The following is a 24,407-nucleotide window of genomic DNA, read 5'->3' on the forward strand; positions in this document are numbered from 1 at the left end:
GGCCACAACCCTTGTGGAAAAGTAGGAACTCCACCAAAGTTCCGGCCACTGCCCCGTTTCCGCCACAGCCCGATACAACCCCGGCCGCTGCCCCGGCGAAACGTGAGAACTCTGCATTGGAGGAGCAGGGGAATGACAGCTACGATATAGCACGGCTGACCGCAGCTACGACCACAGCCCCGGTCCCGACTGGAGCCCGCAGCTACACCCCCACCGGCTGAAGGGTTACTCTACCCGCAGCTGCAGGCTCGATCCCCGCCCAGACGCCGCCCGATTTGGTGGACATCGACGAGATTTTGTAGTTTTACCTCAGCCTCCGGCACCCACGGGAGGTGAAGGGCGGGCGACGGAGCACATATCCAGCGTCCCGCTCTGGGGGTGGCAGGGGGACTCATCAAGACCAACAGGGCAGCGGCACGCTGTCAGCTGGGGTGCAGGCGGCATGCGGACTGCTATCACGTGACGGGTTGGGGCGGCACGTGTGTCGCTGTCACGTGGGGGCGGTAGCGCGGGGCAGCCTGTGATTGGAGGTAAGGGTGGCACTCAGGCTGCCGGTGATTGGCAGTTGGGCGCGCGCCTCGGACGGGAGCGCGCGGGGCTGCCGGCATTTGGCGGGTGGGGGGGGCGCGCGTGCCGCGGGTTGGAGGTGGTTGGCGGGGGAGCGCGCGCGCGCGCGCCGCGGCTGACAGTTGGCCCCGAGTTGCCAGCGGAGCGGGCATCAGCAGCAGCAGCATGTGCCTGTCGTGTGCGGCGGACAGGACACGGAGCAGCGCACCAAGCGAGCCCGAGCAGTGGCACCCGGACCCGCCGCTGCAGGCGCCGCCCGGGGCGCTGAGGGGGTCGGAGGGAGTAACAGTGGGGGGAGCACGCACGCACGCACGCCGGCAGCCAACAGTGAGCAGCGAACCCGAGTTCGGGATGGGAAACTTCACCCGGATAAAGTCGGCGGCTGAGACACCCAACTCTCGTTAGAGCCGCGGAGGTAGGCAGATCGTGCCATAACAGCGGGTGAGGGGCAACGGGGTCTGCAGTCTGCCCTAGGTCTGGGACAGTCTGGGGTCTGCCGCGGGTCAGGGTCGAAAATAAATCTCTGCCTGGTTGCAGACTTGCCCGGCCGTGGCCGCTGCAAATGGGATGTTCCGAGGTAGGTCGGTCGGACCACCCACTCCCGAACGTTAGAGGGTTCCGCCACCTGTCACCTCTCATCGGGTTTGGTAGCTCCCGCAGTGGGCACCTCTCACGCACCCCACACTGACCGCTCGGGCACCGGGACACTCCGCTCTCCGGAGCCCGGCTCGCGTCGTGAGTTGTCTTGTGTTGAGCTGACATCGTCCCATCTGCGTCTGCTCGCGGTCCCCGCCGGGGCCGCTCCGATCGGCTACAGTCCGAGATCTACACCGATACCTACCGAGCCCGTTATCAATAACAGCGAATACCCCGAGGGGTGCCCGTCGCTCGCTCCCTCTCTCACTCCTTCCGGAGGGCTCCGGGAAAGGGCGTCCGTCTTATCGGAGACACAGACGCCAGCTGCTGGGATCTGGAGTGAATAACGGAGCGGGTCGGGCAGCGTCTGTGCAGGGTAAAGTCCTGACCCGAACACCACCCGTCCATCCCCGTTACCCGGCTCCCAGTGTTTCCTTCCCTGGCCGTCATGACGATGTCTCGCGGCCGAGCGGCGCACGGACCACACACTGTCCGTGACCCGAACCAAGTATCGAAAGGAAGTGCGACTGACCTACTGCGCTGCTACTCTCGGCTCTCTAACCTGTCGCCCTATCCATCAGAGAAATCGCCTCCCTGCTCTCCCACCACCAGGGATACCCCTTCTTCCCCCCCCCCCCCCCCGCTTCTCCTCCACCCCCCTCGCTTCTCCTCCACCCCCCCCCGCTTCTCCTCCACCCCCCCGCTTCTCCTCCACCCCTCCCCCCCGCTTCTCCTCCACCACCACCCCCCGCTTCTCCTCCACCACCCCCCCCCCGCTTCTCCTCCCCCCCGCTTCTCCTCCTCCCCCTCCCGCTTCTCCTCCCCTTCCCCCCCGCTTCTCCTCCCCTTCTCCTCCCCTCCCCTTCCCCCCCTTCTCCTCCCTCCCCTCCCCTCCCCCTTTCCCCCCCCTTCACATCTCCTCCCTCCACCACTCCACCTCGTCTCCCTTTCATCCCTCCCCACCTCACGTCCGCCCCTTCATCCCTTCCACCCTCCCCAGCTCCCGCACTGCCCCGCATCTCCTCCCCATCCCCTCTTCCCCGCCTTCCCCCTCGCACCCCCTTCCCCTCTCCTTCCCCCACCCCACTTCCCCTCTCCTCCCCCCACCCCCCATTCCCCTCTCCTCCCCGCCCCTCTCCTCCTCCCCACACCCCGTCCCTCCCCCATCCCCTTCAACTCCCTCCCACCCCTTCAACTCCTCCCTTCCCTTCCCCTCCCCCCATCCCCTTCCCCTCCTCACTTCCCTTCCCTTCCCCTCCACCCCCTTCCCCTACTCCCCTCCCCCCTCCTCTCCTTACCCACCCCCTCTCCACACCCGTCCCTCCCCCACCCCTTCAACTCCCCCACCACCTCCTCCCCCCCCCCTTCCCATCTCCCACACCCCGTCCCTCCTCCTCCCTCATTCCCTTCCACTCCACCCCCTTCCCCTACTCCCCTCCCCCTACTACCCTCCCCCCACACCCTCCTTCCACCCCTCCCCTCCTTCCCCACCCCCTCTCATCATCCCATCCCACCCCCTCTCATCATCCCATCCTCCTCCTCTCCCCCCCTCCTTCCACCTCCTTCCCCATCCCCTCTCATCCTCCCCCTTCCCCTCCTATCCTCCCCCTTCCTCCCTCTCCCTTCCCCTCCCATCCTCTCCCTTCCCCTCCCATCCTCACCTCCCATCCTCCCCTCCTCCCTTCCCTCACCCCTTTCCTCACCCCCTTCCCATTCTCCTCTTCCCTTCCCCTCCCACCACCCCTCCCGCCCCACCACGACCCTCATCCCCTTCCCCCCCTTTCCCCTCCCCCCTCTTTCCCCTACCCCTTTCCCCTCCCCCTTTCCCTTTCCCCTCCCCCCTTTCCCCTCCCCCCCCATCACCTCCTTCCCCCCCTTCCCCCCTGCCCCATCCCTCTTCCCCACCACCTCCTTCCATCCCTCTTCCCCTCCCCTGCCCTCTTTCCCCTCTCCTCTTCCCCCACCCCTCTCTGTCCACCCCTCTTCCCCCACCCCCTTCGCCTCCGCCCCTTCCCCCACCCCTCTTCCCCCAACCCCCTTCCGCTTCCCCTCCCCATCTTCCCCTCCCATCGTCCTCCCCTCCCCTCCTCCCATTCCACCTCCCCCCCTTCCCTCTCCACCCCTTCCCTCTCCTCCCCCTTCTATCCTCCACCCACCCCCTTCCCCATCTTCTTCCACCCCTCTTGCCTCCCTCCACCCACCCCCTTCCCCATCTCCATCCACCCCCTTCCTCTCCCCCCTTGCCTCCCTCCACCCCCCCTTCGCGCCAGCCTCCACTACCATCCTCTCCAACTTCCCCTCCAGCCTGCATGTGGGCAGGCCTTGTCTCCCCGCCCCTCGCCCTCCCCCTCCCTGCCCATCTGTCAGCCGGGGAGCGGGAGCGCCCGGCCGGGCAGTGCCGCCGCTCGGCTCAGCTGCCGACCCCGCTCCCCGGCGTTGGGTTCCAGTCGACTCGGCAGCTGAAGTTTATCAGTGGCACTTCCACAGCTATATCCCTCTCTCCTGTCGCGGGGAGCAGAGAGGTGAGTGCCCGCGGTATTTGTCCCGGAATGCAGATAGCGCCCTAAATGTCCAAGGCGTGGAGTTGTGTTCCGACAGCGTGAAACAAAAAGTAAATCACTGCCAGCCTCTCCGAACTGCGGTGCTCAGGGACGTGGGGCCGTCTGCGTTCAACTTGCCGTTGTATATTCGCATGGATAGCGGGATGGCCAGTTGCGTAAAAATAACTGTATTCGGAGATGCGAAGAGGATTGTTTAAAGGCATTTAATGTTTTCTGGCCAGCCTAAAGTTGGGTTTTTAATTAAGGTTTCTGTGGAAACGTGTAGGATTTGTGTTCTGCTCGGCAAATAATTTACATTAGATGGTCTGCAATTGTGACAAAACACACGTAAAATGATGCAAGGTTCAGTAAGGATTATTGTGACCATTGAAAAGTTATATATTTATTTGTTTACCGGAATTGAACTAATACTGATGGAAATAGAAGAGTTCTCCCCAGCCCAAGTGTGACATTCGTGCTTAACAAAACTGACAACCATCTCTGTCTCATAATCTAATCGAATCGAATTTGTAGAATTCTTCAGGCGGAGAAATTAATTTATGACTTTCAGTTCTAATGTGGTATTTCGTCCAAAAGACCAGTCCCCTTGTTCTCATTAATGGCACTGATCTACTCACTTTCTGTTTTCAACGTTTCTCTTCCGATTCTCGCGCATAAAGTTTTTGATTTATTCTTTGTTTCCATGTTCTTATCATCCCAGTCTGTTTTCTCTAGGTCTCACATTTTGTGTATCTTTTTGCCGAAAATTTATTTTTGTTGTTTTGATGCAGGATCATTGGTTGTCAAATTGCTAAAGGCAAATTGCTCTACATAAATGTGCGAGGCAGATCAAACAATACCAACACTGAATCCCAGGGAAAATATTAAAGTTTGGTGAGGGTGGGGGAGCGGATAGAAAAATTGCAGTTATGCCAAGCTATGCCACTGTCTTTATTAAATGCAGTAAATAAATCATCATTCACTTCTGCACTTTTTTTAAATGATTGTGGCAAAGGTATCTTTTTGTATGGCTCATTGATAACATCTTTGTGTGCGTCTTGGAATATTTGAAAACATTAGCATAAGATATTGAGTTGCAACATTGGAATGAATAACTGAATCCTCAGTTTATTTTTCTGTGGGGATTTCTGTTTATTCTCTCTATGGAAGGAAAAGCAAAAATTACTCTTTCGTTTCCTGTTATTTTTAGGGTTCTGATAGTCGTTCACACTCACAAATATACAGTCATTTGATTTACAATATTGTGCCCTGTTGCTGAAGAAGTAGTGAATAAACAAAGGTATGGATTAACAGAGACAGAAAATTTGTTGTTGGAAAGGATAATTTATTTAATTTCTAGAAGAAATCTAAATCTAAGTATTTCAGTCATTTAAAGGAAATGCCATAGCTAGTAGGCATGTGACAGATTTAGGCAGTCAGAATCAAGTGAATCCCTCTGCAAGTATAAGAAGTGTGGGAATATACAAGGCAATCTGGAGGGCCAGAAAAGCACATGAAATGGATTTGGCAGGTAAAGGGGGATTTTAAGAGATTCCATGGGTATAATAAGAGTAATTGGGTGACTAGTGAAATAATACATCTCCTTAAAGTTCAGCGTGGCTGTGTTTGTGTAGAGCCACAAGAAATGGGGGAGTTATTAAATGAATATTTATAATTCATTACAAGACCATGGAATTGAAGGAATTGAAGCATAGATGCCTTCGATAATATACAAATTACCAAAGAGGACAACAATGGTGGTTTTAAAGCTCATTAGGAGGATAATGTTTGAGCAATTGCATCCTTGGACCTTGTGGGTAGCTAGGGATAAAATTATGGAGGCCCTTGCATGTACATATATATCATCTTTAGCCACAGGTGAAGCCCTGGAAGACGAGAGGGTAGCTAATGTTGTATTGTTATTTAAGAAGAGTAGTAAGGGAAAGTTAGGAAACTACAGGGCGGCAAGTTTGATTTGTTGTGGGAAAGTAGTTAGAGGGGGCTCTTGGATATAGGATCTCCACACATTTGGATAGGCACAGACTGCACAGATAGACGTTAGAAATCGTGAGTTACCAATCTGGTAGAGTTTTTTGAAAAGGTCAGCAAAAGGTTTAATGAAGCTGACAACCCAGCGGTATGAATATTGATTTAGCTAATTTCAAGTAACCCTTGCATTTCCTCTCTCTCCATCCCTCCCCCACCCTAGTAATTGTGCTAGTTTCACTATTCTTATCCCTTTGTTTTCACCTTTTCCTCAGCCAGCAATGGACCATTGTGGGCTTTTTGCCAATGTTTTGTTTTGTTCTGTACATTTTCATAACTCCAGTTTCCCTCTCCCCTCTCAGTCTGAAGGTGGGTCTCGACCCGAAAAGTCACCTAATTATTTTCTCCAGGGATGCTGCCTGACCCGCTGAGTTACTCCAGTTTTATGTGTCTACCTTCGGTGTAAACCAACATTTGCAGTTCCATCCGACACAAAAAGAGGCATTTTGGCACACACTGTTTGTGCAAAACATGATGCCAAGATCAACTCTTATCTGTCTGCACATAACCCATATCCTTCCATTCCCTGTATATCCATATGCCCATAAAAAGTCTCTTAGATGCCACTCTTGTATCTGCCTTCAATCACCCATGAATAGTTTACAGGCACCCACTATCCTATGTGCAAAAAAAAATGTTGCCCTTCTTTTAAAGCTATGTGTTCTAGTATTTGATTTTTCCATCCCGGGAAAAATGTTCTGACTATCTATCCTATCCACCCCTCTGATAATTGTATGTACTACTTAGCTCTCCCCGCAACCTCAGCATTCCAGAGAAAACAATCCACGTCTGTCCACCCTCTCCCTGTATCTAATACCCTATAATCCTGGCATAACCAGAAGTACTACACCTCCAAATGCAGTTTAAAAAAAAAAGTTCTGTAAAGGTTCTGCATCACGACTTTCTGACTATTGTACTCAATGTCTCAACGTATGAAAGCAAGCATACCATATGCCTTCTTTTCCACTCTATCTACTTTTGTTGTCACTTTCAGGAATTATGGACTTGGACCCAAAGATCCCTCTGTACAGCAATACTGTTGAAGGGCCATGGCATTATTTGTATATTTTCCCCTTACATACGAACTCCCAAAGTGCAACACCTTACACTTGCTTGGATTAAACTCCATCTGCCATTTCTCCACCCATTTCTGTAGCTGATCTATTCCTTTGTATACTTTGACAGCCTTCCTCACAGTTTGTGAGCTCAGCAATCTTGGTGTCATCTACAAACTTAGTGTCATCTATCGCCACCCATCTATGATGCAACTGTACAAATGTTGTTTTCTCACCCAGCTACAGGAAATATGTTATTAAGTTGGAAAGGGTGCCAAAAAGATTCACTGGGATGTTACCTGGATTTCTGGGCTTGAGGTAGAGGCTGGATATGCTGGGAATTTTTTTTTAGCATAGGTGGCTGAAATGTACAAGATCATGAATAAAATGGATAAAATGAACATTCATAGTCTTTCAACAGGTTAGAGCATTCTACAACTAGAGTGCGTAGGCCTTAGGTGAGCGATGATAGATTTTATTTTTTATTTACATTTTTTTTAAATTATTTTAATTTATTAGAAGCAAATGAACAAAAATAGAACCAACGGCGTATAAAAGAATACAGTTATTGTACAGCTTCAATTTTAACTTTTTAGCTATAGTTGGAAGAAAAGAAAGGATAAAAGCAAGAAAGAGAAAAAGTGAGATGTGCAAAGATAGAACCCCTAGACTACCAGTGGTGTAGCCAAAGAGTGAATAGATGAAAGAAAGAAGAGAGGAATAGAAAAAATAAAAAAAATAAAAGGACAAAAAAAGAAAGAAAAATGTGGTGATATACCTGCCTCACATCCCTCCCCACCCACCTCACCCAACCCGTAATTAGATTTAAATCCAAAGTTGTGTTGTATCATACTATCCTTGTAATAAATCAATGAATGGTGTCCATGTCTTCGAAAAATGATCTGTTTTTTCTGCCAAGACAAGTCTAATATTTTCAAGATGTAGCGTCTCGGACATGTTTATAATCTGATGTGTGTTTCCAAAATTTGAGTATTAGTTTTTTTGCCGTTATCAGGCCATAATTAAGGCCTCGTCTTTGAAATAATGATAGCTCAGAGCAGGCTTCTGACGTACCTAGAATGCTCAATTCCGTATCGGGATCCAATTTTATTTTTAGTGTTTTTGAAAAAATTTCAAAAATTCCTCTCCAGAAATTATGTAACTTTATACAAGAGACAAAGGAATGGGTTATAGTTGCTTAAGAAGGAACTGCAGATGCTGGAAAATCGAAGGTACACAAAAAGGCTGGAGAAACTCAGCAGGTGCAGCAGCATCTATGGCGCAAAGGAAATAGGCAACGTTTCGGGCCGAAACCCTTCTTCAGACTGATGGGGGGGGGGGGGGGGGGGAGAAAGGAAAAAGGAGAAGCCCAAGGGCTGAGGGAGAGATGGGAAGAGGAGGAGACAGCAAGGGCTAATCGAACAATTGTGTAAATATAGAAGGTATTCCTCCCATCTGTCTTTTAGAATTTTTAGGCCAAGTTCATCTTCCCAAGCTCTCCTAATTACTTCTGACGATGGGATTTCTATATTTAAAAGGGTGTTATACAGTTATGATATTAACTTGTTTGTCTCCGAGTTTCTATTCATACATTCGTCTAGTATGTCTGGCAACAAAGATTGGTAGTCTTGGGTATATGATTTCAGATAGTCTCGAAATTGAAGGTATCTAAAATATTGACTACCTTTCAGGTGATATTTCGACTGTAATTCTTGAAATGAAATTAGAGTTCCCATCTCATAAAGATCTCTGAGTTTTTTTTATTCCTAATCTTTCCCAATGTGTGAACGTTTTGTCTGAAATAGATGGCTTGAACGAAGGATTGTTGGCAAATGGTGAGATAAGAGATAAATTTCTCAGTTTAAGGGTTGACTTCACTTGTCTCCAGATTCACAAGGTACTGTGGATAATCGGATTTTTCTCATATAGTATTTTCTTCAAATTTATTGGAGAGAGAAGAATCGCGCCTATATTAAAAGGCGAACAATCCTCTCTCTCCATTATTAACCATTTTACCTGTTGGCATGTGTTGTCCAACCAATAGATTATGTTATTAATATTCGTTGCCCAATAATAGTATAAAAAATTGGGGAGAGCCAGTCCACCAATTTCTTTGGGTTTACATAGATGCCGTTTATGGATTCTATGTGTTTTATAATCCCAAATAAAGTTTGTGATCAGAGAATCAAGTTTAAATAAAAAATTTTAGGAAGGTATATCGGTATTAATTGAAATAAGTACAGGATTTGTGGGAGGAAGATCATCTTTATGGCATTTATTCTGCCTATGAGAGACATCGGAAGTGTTTTCCAAAATTGAGTAAGAGCATTTAATTTCGTAACTAAAGGAGGAAAGTTTGCATTAAATAGAGAAGTGTATTTTCTGGTTACATGAACACCAAGATATTTGAATTTTTCCGTAGCAATTGTGAAAGGGAATTTTAGGAGGTGTGTCGGCTCTTGAGGTTTTATTGACATAATTTCACTTTTGTTCCAATTTATTCTATATCCTGAAAAGGAACCGAATTCCTCTATAAGATTTAATATACTTGGAAGCTAACTTGGGAATTGGTGATATAGAGCAGGGCTCGAAATTCACGGTTGCCCGGGTGCCAATGACCACTAAAAGTGCCGCCGGGCAACCTAAACGGCGAGTCATTTTGCCCGGCTTGGCAACTTGGTTTATACCGAAGATAAGACACAAAAAAACTGTAGTAACTCCGCGGGTCCGGCAGCACCTCTGGAGAAAAGGAACGTGACGTTTTGTGTTGGCGACGGTTGTGGGAAAGATGCTAAGTGCTGCGTGACGGAGGGTCAGAGCGAATGTCGGGCAGCGGCGGTGACGACGACGGCTCCATCTCATCCTCCCGCATCCCCGCCCCGCCCCGCCCTGTTAGCGGCAGCTGCTGTCACTCCGCCAAAACAGACCCTTGGAGGAGGGAGGTGTCGGTCAGAGGCGGAAGTCGGGGGAGGCGGGGCGGGGGGTGGGACTGAGGATAGAGCGCGGTGATCGGAGGAGGGAGACGAGCCAAAACACTCTCGGCAGCCCTGCACAGCAGCCAGGATCGATCCCGGCTCTCCGGCGCTACAATCGCTGCCGAACCGCCACTGCACCCCCCCACGCCCGAGGGTGGCCAGAGGCATCGGGAGTCAGACGGGCGCGGCGCCCCCAGGCCCACAGCCAGCGCAAAACGCAGCTCACTCTGCCTGTCCCACCAGGTTAACCAACAGCCATGTGTGGATTGAGACGGGGCTGTAGGCGAGACAGGCAGTTGAGCTGCATTTAGCGCTGGATTGAGCTGAAATTATCGTTCACAGAAGCCTCGCGCGTGTGTGTGAGTGTGCGCATGCGCGCGCGGCCGCCAAGATATTCTGTCCGCGGTTGCGATTTCCGAGCCTGACAAGTGTCCGAGGAGCGCTGGCTCCTTCCCACCTCCTCTGCCCCTTCCTCTCTCTCTCTCTCTCTCTCTCTCTCTCTCTCGTACGCCCCCCTCCACTCCCCTTATCTTGAGACCCCTCCTCTCCATCCCACACTGATCCCCATTCCTGTCTCTATTCAGTCCTCACTGACATCCCCTGTGTTCCCCACTCTCCCCCCGCCCCCCGCCCATCTATAGGGGGGGGGGGGTTGCACGAAAGGTCACTGGGTCATAGGGCTCAACGCACGGAGCCGCTAAATCCAACTGGAAGACATCCGTCACTTCCGGTATATGATATGAATGTTAAAAACGCATACTTTCCTACCTGTTAAAACACTTTGGCTGTTGTTGTCCCTTCAGCTCTCGTTTTTATCTACCGTCATTTCTCCTCACTTTTGGAATTCTGAAGTATGCTAAATGTCTCACACGCTTATCCCGATTTCCATAATTATTTACAGCGCAAAAATTGACAATTTCAGCGGGTTTTTACGGGCCCGCTACGCTAGAAACAATGGTAAGTGCCTACCTGCAGTTCATCGCGTGTAATCCATTTGGAGTAGCGTAGCAACAGTACGGGTCATGGGTCGTGACCCGACTGCCATGAAACCTCCCTATTCATCCTGCACTGATCTCCCAAGCCACCTCGCATTGATTCTCCTGCCACTCCCCATCAATCCTACACTGGTCCCCCAATTCATCCTGTACTGACCCCCCCTTCCCATCCATCCTGCACTGCTCATCCCTTCATCCTGCACTGCTCCTCCCATCCATCCTGCACAGATCCCCCCCCCCCCCCATTCAACCCCACTGACATCCCCCGCGCTCTCCCCTCACAATTTTACCTACTCCAACCAACACTCACAAATTCCCCTGCCTCAATCCATCCAATCCACACCGATTGCCTTCTCAAGCCCCCCCCCCGCACCACCATCTATCAATCCTGCATTGAATATGTTTGATAACGGAATGCAATCAAATATGTTTTAATTCCCAATGTTATTATTTGTTTTAATCCATAAAGATGGATTAATTAAATTTTGAACACGTGAAACATTAAAACCGCAGTGTTCGATTGTCACTGACACGTTATTACAGAATTCATTTTAATGGCAAATCAATGCTGTTAATATGGAGTATCAGTATTGTAGTTATTTAATAAGCAACATTCACAACTATACTGTGGGACTGAGGATAGAGCGCGGTGATCGGAGGAGGGAGACGAGCCAAAACACTCTCGGCAGCCCTGCACAGCAGCCAGGATCGATCCCGGCTCTCCGGCGCTACAATCGCTGCCGAACCGCCACTGCACCCCCCCACGCCCGAGGGTGGCCAGAGGCATCGGGAGTCAGACGGGCGCGGCGCCCCCAGGCCCACAGCCAGCGCAAAACGCAGCTCACTCTGCCTGTCCCACCAGGTTAACCAACAGCCATGTGTGAATTGAGACGGGGCTGTAGGCGAGACAGGCAGTTGAGCTGCATTTAGCGCTGGATTGAGCTGAAATTATCGTTCACAGAAGCCTCGCGCGTGTGTGTGAGTGTGCGCATGCGCGCGCGGCCGCCAAGATATTCTGTCCGCGGTTGCGATTTCCGAGCCTGACAAGTGTCCGAGGAGCGCTGGCTCCTTCCCACCTCCTCTGCCCCTTCCTCTCTCTCTCTCTCTCTCTCTCTCTCTCTCTCGTACGCCCCCCTCCACTCCCCTTATCTTGAGACCCCTCCTCTCCATCCCACACTGATCCCCATTCCTGTCTCTATTCAGTCCTCACTGACATCCCCTGTGTTCCCCACTCTCCCCCCGCCCCCCGCCCATCTATAGGGGGGGGGGGGGGGGTTGCACGAAAGGTCACTGGGTCATAGGGATCAACGCACGGAGCCGCTAAATCCAACTGGAAGACATCCGTCACTTCCGGTATATGATATGAATGTTAAAAACGCATACTTTCCTACCTGTTAAAAAACGCCAAAATGTTGAATTTTTGCGCTGAAATAAATTGTGGGAGTCGGGGTAAGTGTGAGAGACATGTACCCAACTTCAGAATTCCAAACGTGAAGCGAAATGAAGGTATAGAGAAGCGAGAACTGCAGGGACAACAGCAGCTAAAGTGCTTGGTAAACATTGAAAATATTGGGAATTATCGCGTTTGCTCACTGTATTTCATCGTAAGGCATTATTTGTGCATTTTCTTGATTCCTTAGGAATCTAAAAATTCTCAGAAGTGATAAATCTGGCTGTAAATCTTCAAATGCATTTTCATTTTGTATGTAAAAACCCACGAGAGCCATGGGCGATTTAAAAAAATTACAGCCAGATTTATCACTTCTGAAACTTTTTAGATGCCAAAGGAATCAAGAAAAAACACAAATAATGCCTTACTGTTGATGAAATGCAGTGAGCAAACGGCCAATGTTCGCCAAGCACTTTGGCTGTTGTTGTCCCTTCAGCTCTCGTTTTTATCTACCGTCATTTCTCCTCACTTTTGGAATTCTGAAGTATGCTAAATGTCTCACACGCTTATCCCGATTTCCATAATTATTTACAGCGCAAAAATTGACAATTTCAGCGGGTTTTTACGGGCCCGCTACGCTAGAAACAATGGCAAGTGCCTACCTGCAGTTCATCGCGTGTAATCCATTTGGAGTAGCGTAGCAACAGTACGGGTCATGGGTCGTGACCCGACTGCCATGAAACCTCCCTATTCATCCTGCACTGATCTCCCAAGCCACCTCGCATTGATTCTCCTGCCACTCCCCATCAATCCTACACTGGTCCCCCAATTCATCCTGTACTGACCCCCCCTTCCCATCCATCCTGCACTGCTCATCCCTTCATCCTGCACTGCTCCTCCCATCCATCCTGCACAGATCCCCCCCCCCCCCCCATTCAACCCCACTGACATCCCCCGCGCTCTCCCCTCACAATTTTACCTACTCCAACCAACACTCACAAATTCCCCTGCCTCAATCCATCCAATCCACACCGATTGCCTTCTCAAGCCCCCCCCCCCCCGCACCACCATCTATCAATCCTGCATTGAATATGTTTGATAACGGAATGCAATCAAATATGTTTTAATTCCCAATGTTATTATTTGTTTTAATCCATAAAGATGGATTAATTAAATTTTGAACACGTGAAACATTAAAACCGCAGTGTTCGATTGTCACTGACACGTTATTACAGAATTCATTTTAATGGCAAATCAATGCTGTTAATATGGAGTATCAGTATTGTAGTTATTTAATAAGCAACATTCACAACTATACGTTGGATTTATCCAGGTTTTACTTCTACAGCCAGTCATATACATCACAAATTTGGTCAGGAGATATTTCAGTTGAAATTTTAACGTTAATTCTGAAGTGGGAATGATGGAAAAAGCATTTATCAACAATTCTTTTTAAAAATGGTGCTCACAACTGGGTATCTTCATTGCCACATACATCTAATCTGAATGTCTGGTAATGTGGCGTCTTGACACCTTTAAATATATTACCAAACATTTGCTGCATTTATGTCCTTTGGTCATCTCTTGTTAGTCAGTGTAATGTTTAACCTGTCAGATGGGTATAGTCAGTTTTAACAGCTATTATCATAAAATGCCTTTAGAAAATTCCTTGCAACCTGCATATTTTGTTGTGGATAAATTATGTGGGAAGCGAGAGTGTTTTCTATAACAATAGCAATAACGACCCATGCTATGGCCATGTCATGATAATTTTCAGTCCTTCACAGAAAACATGCTTGCATCAATCTGTAGTTGGCATGGTTAAGCATATATGTTATCAAGATCCAGGATTTATTGACACAGGTTGATCATACGCTGAATAATCCAACCACATTTTTGTTTGGAAGTGGAAAGAAATAAAAAAAATTGCATTAATTGCAATGTGTAAAAAGAGTTGAGATACCGTATTATAATTTTGCTGCATGTCATTGTGGTATATATCATGTCTTGATTGGTGAATATATTAGTTTGTGACTTTATTTGAAGCAGAAATAATATGTGAATGCTTCATTGAGCATAATTTCCGACTGGTAACTACGCACTTCGTCCGAGCACGCGTCATGCAAGCCATCTTAAATGACCACCTAAAATGTCATTTGGCAACCTAAAAAGCTGCCAAGGTTGCCCGGCTGGCAACAGGGAAAAAAAGTGAAGCGAGAGCCCTGTAGAGTAATACCTTATCTGCATATAATGATATTTTATTATTGGAGTATTTAGTGTTGTAGCCGTGAATATTCGGATGTACTCATACTTTCCGCCAAAGGTTCAATCGCAAGGGCAAATAACAGGGGTGATAATGCACATTCCTTTCTATTGCCCCTGGATTGCTGAAATTTAGATGAGAGTATATGATTAGTCAGTATTCTGGCAGTCGGCTTATCATATAGCAGTTTTATGCAGGAAATAAAATTTTCTCCCAACTGGAATTGTTGCAATTCTGTAAAAAGATATTTCCATTCAACTTGATCAAATGCTTTTTCTGCGTCAAATGAAATAATTTATGTCTTTTATCGTTCTATGTGAGTACATTATGTTGAACAGACATCTCAAATTATTAAACATGTGTCTCTTGGGTATAAACCCAGTTTGATCAGAGTGTATTCATTAACGTATTTACTTAATCTTCTTGCCAGAGTTTTAGCTAATACTAGACTAAGTGGGACCCGTTGGGTCCCATGTTCACACGGGAGGGCTGGGCCCCCGACACAATATTCCACCTCTCCACCAATTCCAATATTGGTGGCCAGTGGGAGGGGCTTTCTGGAGTGCCGGTATGGGTTCTTGGGGTGGCAGCTCAGTCCCTCAAGCCTGATCTGCTGGCAGCTCACTCACAGCTGGTGGGCTGGCAGTTGACTCATGACTATTCCTTGAAATTCCATTTCAAGCAAATTGCAAGGCCACCAAATTAAAATCCATGTTCCTACCATTTCAAGCAGGGTGCAAGGGCACCAAATTCAAGTGCAGTTTCTTACCACTATGAGCAGGGTGCAAGGCCACCAAATTCAAGTGCAGTTTCCTACCACTTCAAGCAGGGTGCAAGGTCACCAAATTCAAGTGCAGTTTCCTCCCACTTCAAGCAGTGTGCAAGGCCACCGAATTAAAGTGCAGTTTCCAACCACTTCAAGCAGGGTGCAAGGCCACCGAATTCAAGTGCAGTTTCATACCACTTCAAGCTGGATCCCAGGCCACCAAATTCAAGTGCAGTTTCATACGACTTTCAGCAGGGTGCAAGGCCACCAAATTCAAGTGCAGTTTCATACCACTTCAAGCAGGATGCAAGGCCGCCAAATTCAAGTGCAGTTTCATTCCACTTCAAGCAGGGTGCAGGGCCACCAAATTCCAGTGCAGTTTCATTCCACTTCAAGCACGGTGAAACCAACCATAAAACCACACCAAACACCAAACTCACAGTTCAGTAGACATTCGGTGTGTTCGGCTGATTCACAGCTCAGACAGAGTCGTGACCTCCCCCTCCCCCATCATGCAGAGACTGAGCCACACCAACACTTCCGGGTTTTATAACCCCTCCCCCTCCCAGCGGAAAAGGTGTGGCTTTCAGGGCGTGATCGACAGGAGAGAGATTCTCAACTTTTTTTAAACACTAATAACACTTTTATTTTTCATTGATGGGAAGAATTCTCTGCACCTGCTCAGCGGAGGGGGACGGAGTAAGATGGCCAAAACTCACAGCCGTAAGTGGTAGCGTTTTATCTAAAATCAATATAGAGTGCAAACAGGAAGTAAGTGCATTTGCAGTAGTGCCTTTTAACTTCAAGCCAAAGCACCCAAGCTGCCAGTTGCAGTAAGTAGTGCCGTTCAACTTCAAGCCAAAGCTCCCAAGCCACCATTTGCAGTAAGTAGTGCCTTTCAACTTCAAACCAAAGCTTCCAAGCCACCATTTGCAGTAAGTAGTGCCTTTCAACTTCAAGCCAAAGCACCCAAGCCACCATTTGCAGTAAATAGTGCCTTTCAACTTCAAGCCAAAGCACCCAAACAACCATTTGCAGGCAGTGCCTTTTTACTTCAAACAAACCATATTTTCATTTTCAAACCACATTAAGGGGACTCACAGTTGTGTAGACATTTGTTCAGTGTTATTCAGAGCTCAGAGAGACGTGACCCTTGGCTTCATCCATCTTGCAGAGACTGAGTGAGGCACACCACTTCCTGGTTTTATAGTCCCTCCCCCTCCCTCCAGCAGGGGCAGCAGAGAGAATGGTGAATTTTTAAAAAACATTAATATCTCACTGATTTGTCATTGATGGGAAAAATCCTCCGCACCCGTAATGCGGAGCGGGGCTCTGAGCGAGGTGGCCAAAAATGACTGCCGTAGGTGGCGGCATTCTGTCGGAAATCGCAGCACAGTGGGCCAAAAGCGGTCAAGAACCGAGTTTTAGTAATATAGATTTTCTGATCTGTATTTAACAGGGCAATTGCTCTGTATGATCCCGGATCTTCCAGATCTTTATCTTTTTTGGGTACAAGTGTAATAGTTGATTCGACTAGTGTTTGTGGTAGCGGATGTTCATTAAATGCGTGTATATAAAGGTTATGTAAACGCGGGGAGATTACCTCGTAAAATCTTTTATAAAATTCATTACTATACCCGTCTGAGCCTGGTGTTTTGCCATTCTTCAATGAATTGATAGTCTCTTCTATTTCTTTAATTGAAATCTATGTTCCTAATTCATCTCATTCCGCCGCATTAAATGTAGGAAGATTACAGTTATCTAGAAAGTTTGTAATTTTCCTTATTTCTGTTGATGTTTTGGATGTATATAAATTTTGATAGAATTGGGCAAATCTTTCGTTAATGTCTTTTGGAAGTGTAAACAATTCACCTTTATCTAATCTGATTTTTTGAATAGTATGGTCCTTTTCCACTTTTCTCAACTGGGGTGCTAGAAGTTTGTGTGGTTTGTCGCCGAATTCAACATTTTCGTGTTTAGTAATTTGAAATAATCTGATAACTCTTGTAGAGAGAATTTGATTTAGCTTAAATTTTAATACTGCTATCCTATTATGTTTATCCATAGTTACAGAGTTACAGAGAAAGGTTGAATAAGTTAGGTCTTTATTCTCTGGAGCGCAGAAGGTTAAGGGGGGACTTGATAGAGGTCTTTAAAATGATGAGAGGGATAGACAGAGTTGATGTGGACCAGCTTTTCCCTTTGAGAATAGGAAAGATTCAAACAAGAGGACATGACTTCAGAATTAAGGGACAGAAGTTTAGGGGTAACATGAGGGGGAACTTCTTTACTCAGAGAGTGGTAGCGGTGTGGAATGAGCTTCCAGTGGAAGTGGTGGAGGCAGGTTCGTTGGTATCATTTAAAAATAAATTGGATAGGCCTATGGATGAGAAGGGAATGGAGGGTTATGGTATGAGTGCAGGCAGGTGGGACTAAGGGTAAAAAGTTGTTCGGCACGGACTTGTAAGGCCGAGATGGCCTGTTTCCGTGCTGTAATTGTTATATGGTTACATGGTTATAGACGGATCTGTCGCGTTTTCTGAATCCAGCTGTCTGATCTGTTCTTCTAGTTGCAATTGTTCCATCCTATTCTTTTTGTTTTGATATGCTTGATATGAAATGATAGAACCTCTAATAAAAGCCTTGAAAGATTCCCATAATAACGAGGGCGAAATACCTGGAGTATCATTGGTCTCAAAAAAGAATTCCATCTGTTGTTTTAAATATATACGGCAATCTGGGTTGTTTAGTATTTGGGGATTAAACTTCCAGAACGATTTTTTATTGTACAGTCCTTCTAGTTTTAGGGAGAAGGTTAGCAGGGAATGATCGGAAATAGTACTATTATGGTATTTGGGATTAGTTGTAAAAGGTATTAATTTTGTGTCCACCAGAAATTGGATTTTTCACGGAGCTAGTTGGCGCGAGTCTCTCCTACTCCATAGCGCCACCGGAAGAGTACAATTTCAACTTTCAAAAGACATTTGGTTAGATGTATGGAAATGTGCCAAATGCAGGCAAATGGGACAAGCCCAAATTGCCAACTAGGTCAACATGCACAGATTGGTTGAAGGGCCTATTTCTGTGCTGTATAGCTCCATTACTCTCTGATTATTGTATCTCTTAGTCGTTAGGGTTGAAGGTGGACAGAAGTTGAGATTCCATTTGAGAACAATGAATGTTTGGTGAATGTGCATTGGGCTGAATACTGGCACAAAAGACCCAAATGAATAACAATGAAAGTTCGATGTTTCTTAATCCAATATATTTTGCCTTGCACTGTTATATTAATATTAAGAAGCTTTGTGTAACCCCTTGCAAGAGATGCCATGAAAATAAGCACAGCTGCATTATGTAATCTTCCACTTGGTGTTACTACAGATCTTAATAGGTCAACAATTAAATGATGGGAGGAAGTGGTGGAGTGGTGGGTGTGGGTGAAAGAGCATTCCTCTCACTGTCTCTCGTAGATAGAGTCGATGTGCAGGATAACCAAAATTGAACACCACAAATGGGGCCTAACCGCCATCTTGTAGAACTGTAACATAAAATCCTAACTTCTATACTCTGTGTAAGAAGGAACTGCAGATGCTGGTTTAAATCGAAGATAGACACAAAAAGCTGCGATAACTCAGCTGGACAGGCAGGATCTCTGGTGAGAAGGAATGGGTGACGTTTCGGGTCTCGACCCGAAACGTCACCTATTCCGTCTCTCCAGAGATGCTGCCTGTCCTACTGAGTTATGCCAGGTTTTTATGTCTATCTTCTAAACTCTACACGAGGGGTCAGCAACCTTGTTCTGCATAGGGGCCAGGACGCATGTCAGAGCGGATTGCGGGCCACATCTATGCCATAGTTAATAAATGGAAGTAACAATAACAGATACTAACTAAACTGTGATTTCTATTCATATACTAGACTAAGTGGGACCCGTTGGGTCCCAGCATCACACAGGAGAACTGGTCACCCAATGCAATATTCCATCTCTCCACCAATTCCAATATTGCTGGCCAGTGAGTGGGGGGGGGGGGGGGGGGGGGGGGAGGGGCTTTCTGTTGTGCTAGTATGGGTCGAAGGGACTGGTTTCCAGAGGGCTAGTATGGACATTGTGGGCCGAATGGATTCTTGGTCTGGCAGCTCAGTCACTGAGGCCAGGCAGCTCAGTCACTGAGGCCTGGCAGTACAGTCACTCGGACCTGGCAGGCTGGCAACTGAGAAACTGCCAGAAATTCTGCCCAAAACAGGTGACAGACTCTGTGAGAGAGAGAAGGGGGAGAGGATGCACTGAATGGATTATTGGTCTGGCACTTTAGTCACTTAGAGCTGGTGGGCTGGCAGTTCACTTACTCACGGCTGTTGGACTGGCAGTGCAGTCACTCACAGCTGGTGGGCTGGCAGTTCACTTACTCACGGCTGGTGGGCTGGCAGTGCAGTCACTCACAGCTGATGGGCTGGCAGTAAAAAAAATCGCAAACCGTTTGTGGGTTTTGAATTACATTTTACTCAGATGCAAGCCAAGGAATGGCATACTTGTTAGCTGTTAATTGGACATAATCAACCTCAGCAAATTGACAATATCCTATTGAAATGGAGTGGGTGTTTAAGCTGTCTGGACATTTTATTATTTGCCAAAATATACATCTCAACACCATAATGATAGAAAACTTACTTTTCCACACACCACTCGTAAGTCTGGAGATTTTTTTAATGATAAATTTAGCTTCAGAAGCGTTTTCTTTTTGCATGTAAAAACCCACTTCGGAACCATGGGTGATTTTAAAATTTTACAGCCAGATTTATCACTTCTGAAACTTTTTAGATACCAAAGGAATCAAGAAAAAACACAAATACAGGTGCACAACCTTTTATCCGAAAGCCTTGGGACCAGACACTTTTCGTAATTCAGAATTTGTCGGTCTTCGGAATGGAAATTATTTAGCGTAGATTTTAATGGCTGGCTCAGTGGTAGAGTGCTCGGCTCATATCCGCAAGGTCGCGAGTTTGCGCCATGATCCTGGCAGTTACTCGATCGCGAGTTTGAGTCTTCAATGTCGTTTTTTCTTGCAGAATAAATGTTTGTATGAAATACAGTGTAGGAGAAGTGTACTGACTGTGTGGGCAGAACTTTGGAAATGATTGCCCACCAGTCTAAAAAGCCGATGTGTCTCCCTGTCCCTGGGATAGCAGGGGGCGATCAAACAGCACAATACCCTCCTCCCCCTCCAACTCCAGAGGAATCCGCTCCCCGATGGGCCGCTACCAAAGATCATAGAGGAGCTCCTCTATGATCTTTGGCCGCTACAGCGACAAGTGGCAGTTCGCCCACAGCCCGAGCTGCGCCCCCTCATCCGCCACCCCAAGAACAAGACGTACCTTGTACACCATCAGCTTCTGCCCCTACGTGTTCCTCTGGAGTTGGAGCGGGGCTGGGCTGGAGTTGCTGCTGGCTGTGGGTCTCTGGGATCTCCGTGCTTGCAGTGGGCCTGGGGGTCGGTGGGCGGCGGTGGGAGCTGTGGACCTACGGACCTACCTCCGTGGAGCTAGCCAGCTTCGGAGCGTGGAGAGTTGCGGGGGCGAGCTGCTGCGACCCGACTCCGGTAGATGGTGACACCGGGAGCTCGCGGGTCTCCGGTGGGAGACTGCTTTGCGGGGAACCGGCAGCGGCGACTTCTCCCGCCCGAATTACGGGGTTGAGAGCAAAGATCATAGAGGTTGAGAGTGACCTGGAGGGGGGCCTTACAACGCCCGCGCGGCTGTAAATTGCCGCGGACTTGCTAGCGCCCGCCGGGGGCTCCAACATCAAGACCGGGGCAGGGCCCTACATCTCCCGGCGTGGCTTTGAGTGGCCGCTCCCCGATGGGCCCCTACGACGCCCCGAGCTGCGCCCCGTCATCCGCAACCCAGGTTCCTCTGTAGTTGGAGTGGGGCTGGGCTGGGCTGCTGGTCTCTGGGATCTCCGTGCTTGCGGTGGGCCTGGTGGTCGGTGTCCAATTGGTCCTGACACGGTTCTGCTGCAATCGCCGACGTGAAGACAGTGCAAAGCCCCCGCGCCGGTGCAATGTGCGGGGAGCTGGAGAGGGGAGGGAAGGGGTCACACACATGGCCGGGAAGCAGAGGGGTGTAGGTGGGGTGAAACTGAAGGGAGCGACAATCTGCTGCTGCCTGCCCCGCTGAGTTAAAAAGTTCCCACGCAAGACTCACGAAACACTGTATATCGTGAGTCTACCGTGGGAACTTTTTAATTCAGCGGGCAGGCAGCAGCATATTGTCAATTATTAACCCTCCCGCGCAATATACCCTCATCTTCTCTTTTATGAATGGGGATTTAGTTCCCCTTTCTTCGAGGACCGACCGGAGGTTCAGCTGTCACCTCTGCGGGCCGCCCTCGGTGATCGTCTTCAAGGACCTTTCTTCAAGGACCGAAAAAATGGCCGCTATTCGGAGGTTTTCGTTATTTGGATCTTCGGATAAAAGGTTGTGCACCTGTAATGCCTTACTTTTGATGAAATGCAGTGAGCTAAGGCAATAATCCCAATATTTTCAATCTCGATATCTGCACGGCCAATGTTCGCCAAGCACTTTAGTTGTTGTTGTCCCTTCAGCACTCGCTTCTCTTTACCTTCATTTCTCTTCACTTTTGGAATTCTGAAGTAGGATAGATGTCTCTCACAGTTACCCCGACTTCCACAATTATTTACAGCGCAAAAATTCACCATTTTGGCAGTTTTTAACAGGTAGCAAAGTGCGCATTTCGTGTATTAACAACATATACCGGAAGCTGCGATGTCCTCTAGATGGATTGAGCGGTTCCGTTCGGCAAGCCCTTTCACCTGGAGACCTTACGTGCAACCCCCCTATACACACACACACAGACTCTCAGACACTCACTCACACACAGCCTCACTCACACACAGCCTCACTCACACACAGCCTCACTCACACACAGACTCACTCACACACAGACTCACTCACACACAGACTCACTCACACACAGACTCACTCACACACAGACTCACTCACACACACAGACTCACACACACAGACTCACACACACAGACTCACACACACACACAGACTCACACACAGACTCACACAGACCCACACACACACACACAGACTCTCAGACACTCACTCACACACAGCCTCACTCATACACAGCCTCACTCACACACAGCCTCACTCACACACAGACTCACTCACACACAGACTCACTCACACACAGACTCACTCACACACACAGACTCACTCACACACACAGACTCACTCACACACACAGACTCACTCACACACACAGACTCACACACACAGACTCACACACACAGACTCACACACACACACAGATTCACACACACACACAGATTCACACACACACGACTCACACACACACACAGACTCACTCACACACAGACTCACTCACTCACTCACTCACTCACTCACTCACTCACTCACTCACTCACTCACTCACTCACTCACTCACTCACACAATACTAAAATGCCACGTAACTTCAGAGCGTGGTGAGCATACAGTGTGTAAACCGAATGATTCAAAGGTTTAAAGCCTCCTGTCGAGGCTGCTGCTGAAGCAAAAACGTGCTTTAAATAATGTTCAACAAACACACTCACCATAGACAGAACAGTAAGCTCTCTTGAATTATTCAACGACGTCTTCACTCTGTGCCTTTTGCAGTCAGCGCCATCTTGCCACGAACCGGAAATGTCGCACTCAGTGCCATCTTGCCGCTAACTAGAAATGACGTCATCGGCCCCATCTTGCCACTAAGCGGAAGTCACGGAATGAGCGCCAATTTTGCATTTAAACACAGTCCTGTCTTGCCGCTAACTAGAAATGACGTCATCGGCGCCATCTTGCCACTAAGCGGAAGTCACGGAATGAGCGCCAATTTTGCATTTAAACACAGTCCTGATTAATAAAATGTTTATTCACGCTTTATCCATCCGAAAACTGTTGAAAGCCCTTTAAAAGCCAAGTCAATCGGGCAAACACTTTACAAGCCAACAAAACACATTTGCTGAAAGCCCTTTAAAAGCCAAGCCAATTGGGCAAAAACACTTTGCAAGCCAACAAAACACGTTTTCTGAAAGCGCTTTAAAAGCCAAGCCAATTGGGCAAAAACACTTTGCACAGCCACAAACACATTTTCTGAAACCCACATTGAGGGAACTCACCGTGGAGTAGACGTACGTTCAGTGTTATTCGCAGCTCAGAGAGCCATGGCCCTCTCGCTTTCTCCGTGTCACCGAGACTGAGTGAGGCACGACACCTCTGGGTTTTATAGTCCCTCCGCCCTGCTGCCAGCGGGGGCAGCAGAGAAAATGACAATTAAAATAAAAAACATTAATAACTCTCTGATTTTTCATTGATGGGGAAAATCCTCTGGTCCAATCCGGCGGAGGGGGACTCTGAGCGAGGTGGCCAAAAATGACGGCCGTAGGTGGTGACGTTCTCTCGGAAATCACGAAACAGAAAGTCAAAAGCGGTCAAGATCTTAATTTTAGTAATATAGAAGATTTAAGCAATATTATGTCTACTGAACATAGGAGTTAGTTTGAGACACTGGTATTGAAACTACCCTCACCCCTCTCTGTCCCCCCCACCCCCTCTCTCCCCCTGTCTCTCCCCCCTCCCTCTCCCCCCCTCTCTTCCCCCCTCTCTCTTCCCCCCTCTCCCTCCCCCCTCTCTCCACCCCTCCCTCCCCCCCTCCCCCCCCCTCTCGCCCCCCCTCTCCCCCTCCCCACGCTCTCCCCACTCCCCCCCCCCTCCCCCTCTCCCCCCCCCTCTCTCATCCCCCCTCTCTCCCCCTCCCCCCCCCCTCTCTTCCCCCTCACCCCCCCCTCTCCCCCCCCTCTTTCCCCCCCTCTCTCCCCCCCTCTCTTCCCCCCTCCCCCCCTCTCTCTCCCCCCCCTCTCTCTCTCCCCCCCCTCTCTTCCCCCCCTCTCTTCCCCCCCTCTCTTCCCCCCCTCTCTTCCCCCCTCTCTCCCCCCCCTCTTCCCCCCCTCTCTCTCTTCCCCCCTCTCTCTTCCCCCCCCTCTCTCTTCCCCCCTCTCTTCCCCCCTCCCCCTCTCTCTTCCCCCTCCCCCTCTCACTTCCCCCCTCCCCCCCTCTCTCCCCCCCTCCCCCTCTCTCTCCCCCTCCCCCTCTCTCTCCCCCTCCCC

General features: G+C 48.6%; 1 protein-coding gene across 6 annotated transcripts in view; it reads left to right on the forward strand.

Annotated features, from left to right (window-relative positions):
* The first annotated feature begins 654 nt into the window (after positions 1–654).
* LOC116988564 (adhesion G protein-coupled receptor B2-like) overlaps positions 655–24,407 on the forward strand; it is a 514,190-nt gene continuing 490,437 nt past the window's right edge. For 5 of the 6 annotated variants that reach the window (XM_033045397.1, XM_033045400.1, XM_033045401.1 and 2 more), the window contains exon 1: positions 655–982. The gene's annotated coding sequence lies outside the window, so the exon portion shown is untranslated. Of the gene's footprint in view, positions 983–3,459; positions 3,726–24,407 lie in introns of those variants that run through there. The other variant, XM_033045398.1, reaches the window with a different exon arrangement.

The sequence above is a fragment of the Amblyraja radiata genome, chromosome 27 (assembly GCF_010909765.2).
Source record: "Amblyraja radiata isolate CabotCenter1 chromosome 27, sAmbRad1.1.pri, whole genome shotgun sequence".
Taxonomy (NCBI): Eukaryota; Metazoa; Chordata; class Chondrichthyes; order Rajiformes; family Rajidae; genus Amblyraja; species Amblyraja radiata.